This window comes from Tursiops truncatus, chromosome 8 (assembly GCF_011762595.2).
Source record: "Tursiops truncatus isolate mTurTru1 chromosome 8, mTurTru1.mat.Y, whole genome shotgun sequence".
NCBI classification, from domain to species: domain Eukaryota; kingdom Metazoa; phylum Chordata; class Mammalia; order Artiodactyla; family Delphinidae; genus Tursiops; species Tursiops truncatus.
In genome coordinates this window covers 28,263,532-28,279,097 of record NC_047041.1, presented here as the reverse complement: position 1 = coordinate 28,279,097, position 15,566 = coordinate 28,263,532, and positions in this window count along the sequence as shown.

Sequence of the window (15,566 nt, the reverse complement as noted above, 5' to 3'; positions counted from 1 at the left end):
CATGTTCACAGACACACTTCTCTGCAGGAGCCCTGCTACTTTGAAGCTGACAAAGTAGTGCAAAAAGGGATAAGATCACAAATACTATTTCTGGACAGGTGGGTATTGATAAGGAGGGGTAGAGTGTGTATAGTACGGACTCCTATCTCATCCAGTTTTCCTGGAAGCAAGAAATTGTATTATGTGGCATCACCAGAAAACTGCTTGCCATACATACAAAAAGTAAAATAATAAAACTTAAAAGATGTCATGACTTGAATATACACCATACCACAATTTCTAGCTAGCAGCCATTTAGTATATAGACAAATATTTGAAGTAAATTCTTGCCGTATAAGCAACCAGAAAAGCTGTGCTCATATCAAAATCCACTGTCAAAATGTTAGCAAACTGGGCCTTTTGGAAGTTTCCTGTGCAATAAGCATAGATTCGAGACTAGTGACTTTTGCTGTATGCCATCTTATTTGTCAGACATGGCTCTATAGTTGGATGGTGAATGGCTTGTTGGTTTGAATGTCAGGAGGTTAAATTTTAATTTAAATATGCATAAGCATTAAAATACGTTCAAGAGAATGTCACATCAATCTCAGCCTCAAGGTACCAATTATGTTGTTTGGGTTCCACATTTGACACTGTTCTGACTAAACTGATATCCCCAGCTCAGATTTTTTTAAAATGCTCAGATCTCAGTTTCATAAGACATTCTATTTAAAGTAGAAATATTAGGAAGAACTGAATTATAGGAACACTATTTCAGAGTTTCAAGGACATAAAAGTCAAAGCACAGTGCTTGCAGCTAATGAACAATAACAAAGATGTATAAGCGAGCACATTATCTACTAGCACTAAGATAAAAGAAATATACTTGGAAAGTATGTAACCATTACATAGGATGGATCAAAAAAAATGTTTAAGGCTGGAGTTGAATTAGAAGCACTAATTTGTAAACTGGATGAGAACATATAGCTATTTTTAATCCTTAGTTAACAAGTTTCATTTTTCCTTAAAGCCACTTAGTAAAAAAAAATAAATGATGCAGGAGAAATAAGAGGAATAACTATTAACTAATATTTTATGCATATTTGAATTTATTTAAAACCGGACTGTAGCACAATTTATATAAGATAAAATTTTACTTATCTATCAGGCAGTCAACCAAAATTCTCTATTAAGAATCTCATTATAAATCAATAGTAAAATGTTAACTGATGTTCATTGATTACGCTGAAGTACTTTCTGATTCAGAAAAAAATTAAATTAGATATTAAAGTATGCACAATACATTTTTAATGTTATGTATATTTATAATTTTGAATATTGTTTATTCATATCTAATTTGTGGTAATCTTATGAGTTCTATCATTGGTAAGTTGTAATACTTTCTAGATTATTATTTTTTAATAATTTACTCTATCAAAATAATTTTAAACTTTGGTACAATGATAATTAGAAATGGTTGCTCTGACAAGTTATGAATCAGGTTAGTAGTTACCTAAAGGCATGGAATATAAGAATTTATTTCTGCATGCTAGCTGCACACATCTATAAAATCTAAAATAAAAGTTGTAAAAAATAAGATGACATAAGAAACTGAGGAACTGAAAGCCATTGGGAGATCCATGGGAATGGAAATTGGCTTTCTGGACCAGAGGAAAAGGAATAAAATGAAGGAAAAAAACAAAGCACCAACAGGAATCAGAAAGCATTACATTTAAATTCTCTCTGTTACATGGATGATGATTCCTGAATTGTCCTGATATTTTGAAACAGGTGGAAAGTTGATAAAAATAGATTGACTTTCTACAAACTGAGAAGATCTCAAAATCTGGGAAGTGATAGGTCACAGATATACAAATGAAGAATTGCAACTAGTTGACTAAAAGATGATACCTATTAGGATTCTTTCTGCTCTAAATGGTTGACAACTTAAATTGGATTAATAAGCATGGCATATCATTGGCTAATGTAAACAAACAGTTCAGCTAAATTGTAAGCTAGAACTCTAATCATTAGGATTTCTCTTTTACACTACCCCCTGTTCCCTGGGCTAGCTCAGCTCTCAGGATGGTGTAAAATGGATGTAAAATGGCAGCTGCAGCAGCAACCCTCACATTCTCTTACCTCCCACTACAGAGTGAGTATTGTTATCTAGCACATCTAGCAATTGTTCTGAGGAACACACTTATGGGACTGGATTAAATGAATGGCCAATGCCTGGAGCAATCCTGATGGCCAGGAAAATATGCCTATTTGGTGAAGTCTGTATTCATCCATTGATTTGTGAACACATCCAGTAAATAAATCAATATGTTGAAACCTTTCCTTGACCTCAGTCACTATGGCCAATAAATCCTACGCAATACCCCCAAAAATGCATAACCAACAGTGGGAAAGTGGTAGTTTCCCCAAAGCAGCTGAAACGTTATTATTTGAAGGAAGGAAAATGAATTCTTAGAGCAAGAAACTGCAAGGGAATTCATAGCTGCTTTCATGATTCAATTCATAGATAGAATGGGTAGGTGTCAAGGAGGCTGAACGTAGAGAGTGAATTTCAATATTTGCAGTACTGGCTCAGGAAAACGGGATATGTAAGTGACCACCAAAAAGGTGAACTAGTTCTATAAATCAAGGCCACACCAGCATTTTGGATCTGTTCACTGTCAATGACTCATTTATACATTCTGTATCATTTATAGTTCGTTAAGTCTACACATATAACTGTGAGGCAGTTCTGTGTTTCAGATACATCCATGTGGATTCACTCATATCTGGAGACCAAATACTCATCTTTAAGAATCAGGCAAGTGTCTTCTTCTGTGAAGACAGAGCTGAACCACCTTCATGTCAGTCACAAGTATGCCTTATACATATACTGGGTTTGTGTTTAAGGCTCTGTTGTAATTATTTATTTTGGTTCCTGTCTTCCCCACTTAGCTTTGAGCTATTGGATAATAGGGTTATTCATTTTATCTCCAGGGTATGGCACCACAAGGTGTGATGCTTAACAAATACTTTGTTAAAGAATAAAACATATAATTTAAATTCCTCATTTATTATTTACTCAAATCTTAGCAATTTTATGTAGGAAAAACTCTCAAGATATGGAGACTAATTCATATAATCTGTGACAATAATAAATAACTTGTATTTATTTAATCCTGATTACATATCAGTTACATGCCTTACATGTATTATATCATTTAGTCCTCACATCAAACTTGTTTGGTAGGTGTTGCTATCTCCTTTACACAGATACATGCCTGAGGTTAAATAACTTGCAACAGACTGCAAATTAGTAATTGGTGAAAGTTGGATTTAGGTCATACCAGATCTGACTTAAATGCCAGGCATTTTCTGTAGTTCTTAAAATTTTCCTGCTTTGAAATTTTGCAAGGAGAGGGAAAATTCCATAGCAAACAAACAAACTAATAAAAAAATCAAACAACAAAAAAAACTTTCGCTCTGATACTGATACTAGTCAAAAAAGTGAAAAACTCATAAAAATGAAAAATCAGATCTGAATCTGGAAGCTCATCATATGTATAAAGGGAACTTAAAAATTAACACTGAAAGAGTGTTTGAGCTTGTCAGTATAGATTTATTTATTTTTGTGTGTGTGTGTGATTTTTGCCTGCATGAGCTGTTAAGCACTCATATTCACATTGATCATGGTGTTACTCAGGAGAGCTGGCCTATCACTTCAAGTATGAAAAACCAGAAGGAGGTCTATAAAAATTTCCAGAGAATAAACAATAAGGGGAATTGTGAAATGATTTTTCTTTTCTGATGTATTTTGCACAGTGTCCCTCTTTGCGTATATCAATATAAAAAATTGCTATAAATATAAAGATACATATGATAGGTATACAATATGCAGTATTTAACAGAAATGAATCACCTTAACAAGTCAGAGTGTGAAAGCTGAAGCAGCTTAATTTCCTTTCTTCCCTAAAAATCATGCTGATTTCTTAGGATTTATTTCAAATGTGACTTTTTGAGACAAAAGTAAAAAGTTTTGTGGGCTTTTGGGGGGATTGTATTTATACAATAACTGTAGTCAGAAAGGCCTTATCTGAAGTGGGTATAAATGATGGCACTGTGAAGCAGTTATAGCAATATTTGGTCCTTTAGGAACCCCGGCCGCTTCTATAGTATCTCATGTCTTCTTTGGGTCCTCAAAGTGAGGTTTCCCTGGCTGATCTTTGTGTCCCCTCTGCCCTTGCTGTATGATTCTCCTCTAGATCTGCTTTTCAGTGCTTTCTTCTCTTCTGGGATAAGTTAACTCAGTTTTCGATTTAACTTTGGGTCTCAAAATGTCTGACCATATATTAGCCCCTGACTCACAATTAACTTTATAAGATTCCATTTTTGTAACTGCTTTTTCCCCCTGAAAAAAAATAGTAAAATCATGTAAACTTCTAAGTTGCTGTGTTTTCCTCTTTATACTCTGACAAATCAGCTTTTTGTTTTTGTTGTTGTCGCATGTGAATCTAACCTAGCACAATGAAGTGGAAGAGAGCCAAATCATTAGGAACAGTTAAGTAGGTTGTTCCTAGAACAGATTTGGGAACTTCTATGTCATCGCATTTCTAGTTGTTTTGTCAGGAGAAAAAGTAGAGATTAGAGGAGGACAGGCAGCCTGGTAAGCCCCTTGTTATGACAGTGATTCTACTTATATGGACCAAATGGATTTACTGATGTGGATGGAATGCCTCCAGAGATTTTGTCAACAACATCAGGGTAAACCTACTCCTCAGCTCCTGTTCTTGTGCATTTACTGCTCATCTGTTTGTATACTACTCCAAGTATGAAATTTCATATTATAGTCCCGGTTGAAGTGTACTAGCAATATTACAACTGCAAATTAGTGTTGGGTGGCCACTGGGAGGGAAGAAAGACATTAAGTAGAGAAAACGAAGGAAAATTCAGTGTTAAATTTCAGGGCTAAACTTAAGGAAATATGGGATGATGTAATCAAAAGGGAGGCCTTGACCTTTCTTTATTTTCCTTTACCCTCATTATTTTTTTCAAGTGCTCTTCCTCGGTTTAACCACCAATTAGACCATCAGATACAAGCCATTTGCATGAGCTCTAGATTCATGCCATGCTGCCAGCTCACTGCCTCACATCTTTATGGCAATGATGTTATACAACATTGAAAACTGGCTAAAGGATGAAGAAAATTAGAAAACACATCTACCAGGGAACTGAAAATTGAACATGCTAGAAGTACAAGGTAAGGAGCAGGTCCAGTGGAGAAGGAAAGAGCTAACTAGAGTGGGAGATGCAGCATGAGAAAAGAAGGGTAGAACTCAATAGGGAGTAAGGCCAGTAACCCAATCACTTAAGAATTAGCTTGGATAAGAGTAAGAAGGGAGTGCCACTGGAATTACAGAGCAGACACAGGGAGCACCATTATTTTCCATGAATATAAGAGGTTACAGGTGGGCCTTGAGATAAACAGAATGTCTGACATGGAAATTAGATGGATATGGGTCATTACAACTATATTATTGATACAGCCAATTAAAAGTTGGAAGGGAAGTATGATTATAATCATATTTGTTTGTTTGTATTCCTAGAGAATTGTATCAGGACCATTATAATAGTACTTAAAACTCCTGTAAGCTATATATCACATACATTAGGTGTGGAGGAGGCCAGAGCCAGAAAGCCTCACTCTTCTTCATTCTGTGTGTTCAAGAGAATGATTGGAGGGGGATCTGGTGCAAGAAAATATATTTAGCTTTCTCAAATAGCAGCTCCTTCCCTGAATGGAGAAAAAGTTTTCCACCTAACAGGAAGATATTGCTCAAGTTTTTCTCACCCAATACGGTCTCCTTTGGGAAGGCTGCATGTCTACCAGTAGATAAGGCCTTTGTGGGAAGCATGTATCATAAAAATACTCCATTCCAGACCTGCTCATATGTCCCAGAACTTCTCCCTGTGATGAGCCAGTGAGGAGAGGCTGAGGGTCCAAGACATGTGTCACACCTCAGTATCCCCAGGCCTTAGAATAGGAAACAAGTAAGAGCAAGACAGGGAAAATGAAGAAAGAAGGGATAGAGAATTTATTTCAATATCTAGTGAAGTAGTAAGGCACTGTAATAGATAGAGTTGGGAACAGCTTTTGTTGAAATTGGTTCAAATACAGAAAATAGAATAAATTTCTGGCTCTCAAAGTGAGTTTCCCCATCCACACCGGTTGTTTGTGAATATCTCAGACCTTATTCATTTCCTCTTGGCAGCAGCCTATGAAAAGAGGGGGGAAACTTTCCAAAGGCTTTTTCTATTGCAATCATAGAATGTTATTTTCAAAAATTGTAAAGAAGTATGTTTGTTAAATATTCCTCCTATTTTTTCAGGGACCTACAATTCAAGGAGAAATATTGCAATTTTATGGTTCTAAGAGGAACATTAAATGAACTTTAAAACCATTTTGGCTTAACATTGCCAGCCCTAAAACTACCAAGTTGCTCTAGTGTCATTGAATTAGTTTACATATCTAAAATACTGTGTTACTGTTGTTATTCATAGAGAACCAATACGATACATCTCATTTCACTGTAGATTTGTGGCTCTGTTTTCTGAGGACAGTCTCTTTTTACCAAGGAATGTCTTTAATCATTATGGTCTTTTTATTAGCCTTTGTAATGTTCTTTATTGTACCTCTTTGTCAGAGAATGCAAATGCATGGATCAAAAGGCATATAAGGGTTTAAGGCTAGATTAAGTCTATGAATAATGTTATCCTAAGATGATTTTACACCCAGAGAGAAGTTGATGCTGAAAGTATCAAACACTAAAAATTCAGTATGACATTATTAGGTGAGTTTCCTGAGTGATTGGTATTACTTAAGTAAGTCAGCAGAGTTAACAAACCAGATTTTTCTTTTACAACCAAATATTTCCTGGAGCTATTGAGGCAAATTCTGTAAAGTTCCTATAACCAGAATTAGCTCAGAAAGTAGGGAATTTGATACCAGTGTTTGTTGTGCATAAATGAGCATAATATTTCTAAAATCTATATTGCTCCATTTCAACACATCTTATAAACTACTGCCAGATAAATATCTCAGAAACACAGTTCTGATGCTGTCACTCATGTCACCAAGAGCTTTTAATGGAGATTCTCAGATATGAAGAAATCTCTCTGGGAGACCTTGAAGCCGCCTTTTTCAACCTTGCTCTACAATATCTAAAATGGCTCAGAAAAACAGAATAGTCACAATATTGAGGCTCAACACTAATAGTCAAATGATTGTCATATTAAAAAAAAAATTCTACCTAATTTCAGGACAATGCAGTTGGACGGAGACAAAGATTTGGTGGCCCACCCCTGCTTTACTCTAAGAAATGCAACAGCAAACATGGGCCATCTGGAAGAAGGCAGGATGACAGTCCATTTCTCTCTGTCAGCCCAGTGACTCAGAGAATTGGGAAGGCATTAGCTCTCTCTTAGCTTGTCAGAAACCTGATGAGCACAGTATTATGGTCATTAATGGACAGTCACATGTAAGGTGACACAAAACTCTGCCCTAAAACTTCATTCTTTTCCACTCTTTCCTTCAATCCTTGTTGAGACCTACTGTACAGGGGGCAGCATAACATGCTGGAAAAAAGATCAAGTCCTGTGCCCCAACTCTATTACTCACTGTCTCCATGACATTGGGCCTCTGTGGCTTAGTCACTACATCCAAAATGGGAAAATAAGAGTGATAGTTCTACTTCATGGAGCTGTTGAGAACTAAATGAGTAAATTTTATTATTAAGGCAATTTTTAGCCAGAGCCAGAGAGGTTGTTTTGTTTTGTTTTGTTTTGTTTTTTGCAGTGCTTTGAAGGAAGATTTTCTGAAGCTAGCTTAATCTTAAAGACCTTCCATTTACCCCACCCTATTCCAAAGGTCAGAGCAATTTAAATAAGCCCAACTCTGCTATCTCAGAGGACAGGGACAAACCAGTTCCAAACAGCTATGTCTGGGATTTGGGCAGAGGACACAGTGAAGGAGAGTTAATATTGGTAAGTCCTGCTATCTCAAATAGGACTTGAAGGGTCAAAGCAAATCCAAACAAATAGCTAAAGAGATCTAACTACTGTTTATGAAGATAGTACTTTAAAGTTTGAATTTGAGTAACTATGGACAGAGAAACCAAAACTGTTTCTTTTTATAGTCATTCCAATACAGGAAGTCACCAAGTCATAGAGGGATGTGGGCCATGGGAAGTTCCATGGGTGGATCAAACTCAGTATGTCTAACAGTAAATCAGAAATTATTTTTTAGTCAGGCTTTCTCATCCTTCCCTATTTCCCAGGTCATGGAACCACTATTTAGCTTCTGAAATTCCAGCTAACTATCCTGCCTTTATTCTCTATTATTTGCTAGCTCATATATCTTGTTTTGACTCCCTTTTCATAATTCTGAATGTGCTTATCTCCACCCATGGCTCTTCTCCTTTTTCAATTTGAATGACACTGGATTAACACAAGACTCTTTTCTTGACTCTAAGATCTGTTCAGTTTTTCAAGACAACTGGATCCCAAGATTTGTTTTTCTAAAGCCCCTTTCAAGAAGATGTACTAAGAGAGAAAGAGAAAAACAAATATTTTATATTAATGCATATATGTGAAATCTAGAAAAATGGTACAGATGAACCTATTTGCAAAGCAGAAATAAATAGACATACAGACATAGAAAACAAACGTATGGATACCAAGGAGGGAAGGTGGATTGGATGAATTGGGAGATTGGGATTGATACTATGTATAAAATAGATAACTAATGAGAACCTACTGTATAACACAGGGAACTCTATTAAATGCTCTGTGGTGACCTAAATGGGAAGGAAATGCAAAAAAGAGGGGATATATGTATACATATAGCTGATTCACTTTGCTGTACAGCAGAAACTAATGCAACATTGTAAAGCAATTATACCCCAATTAAAAACAAAAAGAAAAAGAAATCAGTGATATGAAGCATACTAAGTTTCTTCAATTCCCTTGATCCCCATGGCATTTTGTCACATCTGTTCTTTGGATCTTCAACTCAGAATCAAACCTGGACACTGAACCTACCCTATTTGGGAAAATATATAAATATGCTGACTGGATTCATCCAAGAGTAAAACTTTCCAATATAGATGGGTCTCTAAAGTGCCCAGTGTTAATTTTATGTGTCACTCTTTCTCCATTTTCCAGTAGTTATTATATTTTCACTTCTTAACTTAAGCTGGCTATCTCTATTCCTATTATAAACTTGACTTTTATTTCCCACAGAAATAAAATCTGTTACATACTCTCTTGATTTATTCCTTCCCCCTCAAAACCTATATTTTTACTTACCCTTATGTAAATAGAAATTATGTTCTGAGTGGAATTTTCTTGTTATCTTAAAAATGGTGCTAAGCCCCAAAGTTAAGAAGAAAAATCCCTAAATATTCCATATTCTAAACTCAGAGAATGATCAACCATTGGACTGATCATCTCTCATAGGGATTACTAAAAGGTGTCATTGGAGAAACCATACAAGAACTATTGCCTCACAAAACCCTGCTAAGGAAATTTAAAAATTGAGGAGAGTCATGTGGGTCTTTTCATAGAGTGCAGTGTTCTTTACAAGAAGCTACTTCCTTCACTATCTATACAGAGGGAAAGAGTCTGCTTCCCCTCCACAAATAAAGAGAGAAAGGACACAAAGAAATCACTTGTAAAATGTGGAGTCCTGCAAAAAAAGGACATCAGCATTTTGCTTCCAGGTAGAAAATCATTTAAACTTTAGACATGTTGATCTGCCCTTTGATGCTGGAATAAGGAGCAAAAACCTAAAGAGAAAAAGCATGAAGAAGTGTATGGACAGCAAGGACATTCCCTCCATATCCTGAGTTTCAAGAGATCTAAATATATATGACAAACTTGCCTTTAGGTTATGGAGTTGGAAACCATGGAAGGAAGATGAAATTGTGGACTTGATAATAATATGGATCAGGACAAACTAGGAGAGAACTGAACCTTGACCACAGGCCTATAAGCCAAAAGATAAGGATGTCTTTGTCTCCACAACCCTTCTCCTCAGCCTAACAACAGAGGTGGAGCTCAGGGAAGAGAGAGTGAAGGTAGTTAGAGTACACTGTACCCCACTTCCAATCTGATAGAGCTACCAGGAATCCTTCTGTTGAAGAGTAAATGAAAATAACGAATGAACAAAAAAATTTAGAGAAATTAGAGTGAGGATATTGAATGATCAGTTACCAAAATAAAAATTAAGATTTTAATAACAAGTTAACTAGAAAGTGCTAAAATTGAGATAAATTTTTTAAGGGGACTACCATTTAGCAGGAAGAGTATAGTTGAAAGCAGGAATTCAAAAATTTTAAATGGGCTTCCCTGGTGGCGCAGTGGTTGAGAGTCCACCTGCCGATGCAGGGGACACGGGTTCGTGCCCTGGTCCAGGAAGATCCCACATGCCGCGGAGCGGCTGGGCCTATGATCCATGGCCGCTGAGCCTGCGCGTCCGGAGCCTGTGCTCCGCAACAGGAGAGGCCATAACAGTGAGAGGCCTGCGTACCGCAAAAAAAAAAAAAAAAAAAATTTAAACTGTCTCATGTTTATGTAAATTAAAATATCTATAATATCTTTTATAATCTTTAATAGAGGAAGAATTTTCTCTCTTCTTTACATCCAGGCTAATTTGGTCATTTGTAATCTTTGCCTCTAGGTGTTCTTTCCAGACCTTGCATACTTTCCATAGGCTTCCTCTCATTAGTTAAACATCCTAAGCTTCCCTCCTAAAATCAATGCAACACCACACAACACAACATAATACAAATAATAAAACTACCCCTCAACTCCATCTTCTACTTGTCAGGGAGAAAGAAATTTTGCTCTACACTTCTAGGTTCTTCCGGCTGGTCTAAGAATTAAATTGACATGAGACAAATTAACAGGAGAAAATGGCTGGAACTTTCACCTTAAATATCATCTTTAGCTAAAGAAAAAAGAGGGTGTTGGGGTCAGTGGCTTGGGACTTCAAAAGGGAGGAAGACAATTCACAGTAAGATAGAAAAGCAACTGTTTGGTAAACAAATATTTGGAGGGCTATGCTGAGACAATGGGGCACAGAGTGGACTCTGATCTCTAGGCCCTGTCCTCCTCGTCAACAGACACAGCTGGCCAATATTCTTTGCACATGTCTCTGGTGATAGCTCCATTCCTCCGGGGCCAGTGTCTTTATCTAAATTCTTTAGTGATTTAAGGGGGAAGGTCATTGTTTCTTTCTGAGTCTTTTGGACCTTTATTGTTTTCAGCTTGAAATAATCCACATGCCAAAGAGACATTTTGGAGTGACAAATTTTGTTCTCTTGCAATCTCAAACTACTATTATATTCTATGATGTTTTTGGTAATGAAAACAACAGGTAATGAAATATCTATTTTCATGATATTTTGACCATACGCTGAGAGATTTCATGAGCACATTTGTTGTATTATGAAAATCTACTTTAAAGCCTGTCTCTATTTTATTTATTTTCTTATTTCAATAGGGTCTGGGTCTATAAGCATTTTGAATTGGTCTAATATTCCCTAGGTGTTCTCATTTATTCCTGCAATACCTGTGACTCTTTTATGCTGCTATTTTTTAAGTCTGCATTTCCAGCCTTGACATCTGTTCCAAGCTCTGCAGGTATATATCTGGTTTTGTATTCATCTTCTCTACTTGAACCCTGCAGAACAGCTCATATTTGATATGAACTTATTCTCGGAACCTTTAAAACCATCTCTTTCTGAGGTCTGTGCATCAGTAAATGTCAATAGTGTCTATTTATTTCTTTTTCTAGCTCGTTTCTTGACATTTAATAGATACTCAATAATTCTTGGTTAAATGAAATTAATAAATTAATTAATATTAATTTAAAAATAAATCATGACTAGCATACAATTAGTCTATTAATCAGTATCTGCATTATTTTATTTCAAATAATATACTTTATTTTTTCCTTTTTAAATCAATGCAAATTATTCTGCTTTTGCCCATGATGCTTGCTACATTTCCTTCTCCTTTCCAAGTTTGTACATCTCATTTAATTTAAATCTCTTAAGCTCTCAGGAATTCTCAAACTTTCCCTCTTTGATCACTGGTCTTTAAAATTCATATTTATTACATTCATTATTTTAATATTAAATTCAATCCTTGGTTATTACTCTACACTATTTTATGTGGGTTTGTTTTGTCAATTAAAGAATGCACTTTCCAATCCATTTCCAAAAGGATTGAGCCACTGCAATCATTGACCTTCAGCACAGCCAGAGAGGAGTTCAGGGTGGAGATCAGGAGTGAGGCACTCTGTGCTCTGGGGAAACTGGCAGAACAGGCCTTCAGATAGTTAAGATATCTTCAGGAGAAAGTTTTGTGAACTCCAATTCTTGCATTATCCCATACTTAGAAAAGCACTAAAACCATTAGCCAAGATATCTGTTCCTCATGAGTAGCAGCAGCCTTCTACTGAGACATGTGTTTGTTTACATGTACCCTTCACCAAAATCACATATATACTGAATTCCCTCCTTAAGTCTTCAGAACAGTTTCTCAGAGCTATTTGAGAGGTTGTCTCCTGGGCCGTAGTCCTCAGTAAGACACTGAATAAATTCGACTTACAGCTTATACATTGTGCATTTTTTTTTAAGTTGACAGTAATATCTTCAATTAATTTTCAACTCTGAGTTGTGATAAATATAATTTACATATTCCTTTAGACAAATAAGAATACTCAGTAGATACTCAAAAAATGCATGGCTAAATTATGCAAATAAGATTTATCTTATGTTTCCAGAATCACTTAGTGTTGCCCTATGTACCCTTTCTTGAAGTCTGGGAAATTGCCCTTGAAAAGTTACTAGTCATAGACCAATAAAGCCATGTGTTTTATTCAAAAACATAACTGTCACAGGATAATAAATAATGCTGTGGGCATTCATCTGGCTGATCCACTGACTCATTATTTGAACTGAAGGAAGACTGTTCACATTCTTTACTTCAACATTACCTAAGTGCCAGAGAGTCAAAATGAGATGTAGTGAGATAGATGTACACAGAGCTCATGCAGCCTCAGTCTAAAGGAGGCTTACTGATACAGAGCTCCCTCATTCAATTGTACAATTATCTGCTTAAGTGAAAACTGAATTTAAATTTTCTCCTGGGGGAAAATGTTAGTTTGATGCTCTGTTAAAAAAAAAAAAAAAAAAAAGGTCTTTGCACATGTATAATGAAAAAATTGTATTGCAGGGTGCAATTATTTAACATGTGTTATAGTTAAGTATCTAAAACATCTACAGGGTCTGAAAAAGCATATGGAAATGAGCTGTTTTCCAAGTTAATGTCACAGAAAATGACAGCTAAGCTGATCTCTTTTTCACACACTTTTAATGAAGTATTTCTCTTAGGGTTTGAAAGAACTTGCAATCTAGCTGCTTTCAACTCTGGGACATAGAAGATTCAAAAGAAATTAGTCTTGGGTTCTGATATATTAGTTCAGAAGTAACTGGCAGTTTCATTTATAGGTGTACAATTTCTATAAGTGATATTCAGGCAAGTAGGCAGACTAAATGAGCAACGTTTATCTCTAGCCCTTCAAGCCTTTCCATTTTCTAACCCATCCTTGATAATTTCTGCAACTTTTATATCTTTTCCTTCTTTCTAAAGATTCTCTCAGAACCTTCTTTCATACGCATCTATTCATGCTAAATGTAAGTTTCTTTTTCCAAGAAACCCTTTTTGGGAGGTCATTTTAATTTGTGCTTTAGAAGGTGGAGAGGGGCATCCACTAAGCTGCTCCCCACTGAATGTGTTTATAAGACAAACAATAGCTACCTCAGCAAATCATGTAAAGCAGAGGCACATTTCCACTGAATCCTGACCAGGCTGCAGAATAATGACCAAATAATTCTTGCTGTTTTAAAACACTAAGTTTTAGGGTATTTTGTTACATAGCAATACTTCATTGGAACTTAGGAAAATAACGTGATATCAGGATATTGGTGTGGGGTGAATATCATGGGAAAATATATATGGGAATATTGTGTGTGTAAGGATTGAAAAATACATATTATTAGAACTAATGAAAAAAAGATGTGATGGTATATCTGAAATTAACTTTAAAGACATTCTAAACCAGACTTTATCTATGAGAAAATTGATTACAAATGAGGTGAAGAGACTAGCTATATATCAGTAGCTTAAATTTTGTGACAATTGCTTTCTGAATTCCTGAAAATGTTCAATATGGAGAAGAATAAGAATTAAAGCTCTTTTAGTGACAAATACAATAAAGGTTAATAAACATGTAACAGGTATGGGGGGATTCAAGCATGACTTTCTATTATATGTATGATAGAGAAATATGTATAGACCCTGATTTTTAAAAGGAAAAGAGCTGGTAAAATAATATCTTTTTGTAGTGTATTTATATATTGACACTCATGAAGTGTTTTGTGATACATCCTCCATGTAATACCTGAAACATATATGGGCAATCACAGAGGGAAAAAGGAAAATCTGGATTTCATAATCACTTATGTGTACACGTCTATATATGTGAAAACATAGGGACATGCATCTCTATTTTACAACTGTATTTAACATCACAAAATTGGGAACCTATAATGTCATAGCAGACAAAAGAAGTTTACTGAAGCCGGTGTGTAAACGTAATCAGAAATATGAAGCTACTCTGAAAGTCCTATCATATTACTGGTATTTGATTAAATGTTGACTTGTAGAGCTAGACTTTCATTCTTAATGCCCCAATAGTTGTAAACATAATATATAAAACACAATTTATTACATACAATTTCAAAAGCTATAGAAAGGTGAATTACAAAGAAAAATATTGACATTTTAGATTTAGTGATCTGAAGAGTAATTCTATTAAAGAAAAGAAAAAAAGAGATCTTAGCTGAGAAGCTTTACTATAATAACTGAGAAAGTAATAAATTATGCATAGGCGGTGTCATTTTTAGGACAATTCTACACAGCCTGGTTCAGAAACTTGTGCTGACCTATATGAAATCTTTCCTTCTCATTAATTTTTTGAACTTTTCCTCTCTCCAGTACATGACATCACTTTTCCATTGCCAATTTCAAAATTCTGGCACAACCCAGATCCCAGTAAGAGAAGGAGGTACAATAACCAATCAAAGCATGTGGATTTTGGCATGGGGTTCATGCCCAGGTGATTCAGTTGCTCTGTACTCATCTCCAGAAAAGAAGGTCCCAGAGACCAGAAAAAGCTTCTCCCTTTAAGGACTCTGGGAGCTCTGCAGTCTATAGTAGTTTTAGAGAGGTAATATAGCCTAGTCAAAGTGGGTACTGGACACACTTAATCCCAGTTCAATCCCTTAATAGTTTTGTCTTTAGCAATCAATTTCAACAGTATTTACCCAATGAGTAAATAGTATAAAAACTTATACAGCTTCAGAAAATAAATTCTTAATAAATGGTAAATACTACTAGCTATTTTTCATGATAATTTCTTCTTATGCACAAGTAAACTTTTAATAAGTTTAATAAAGTTA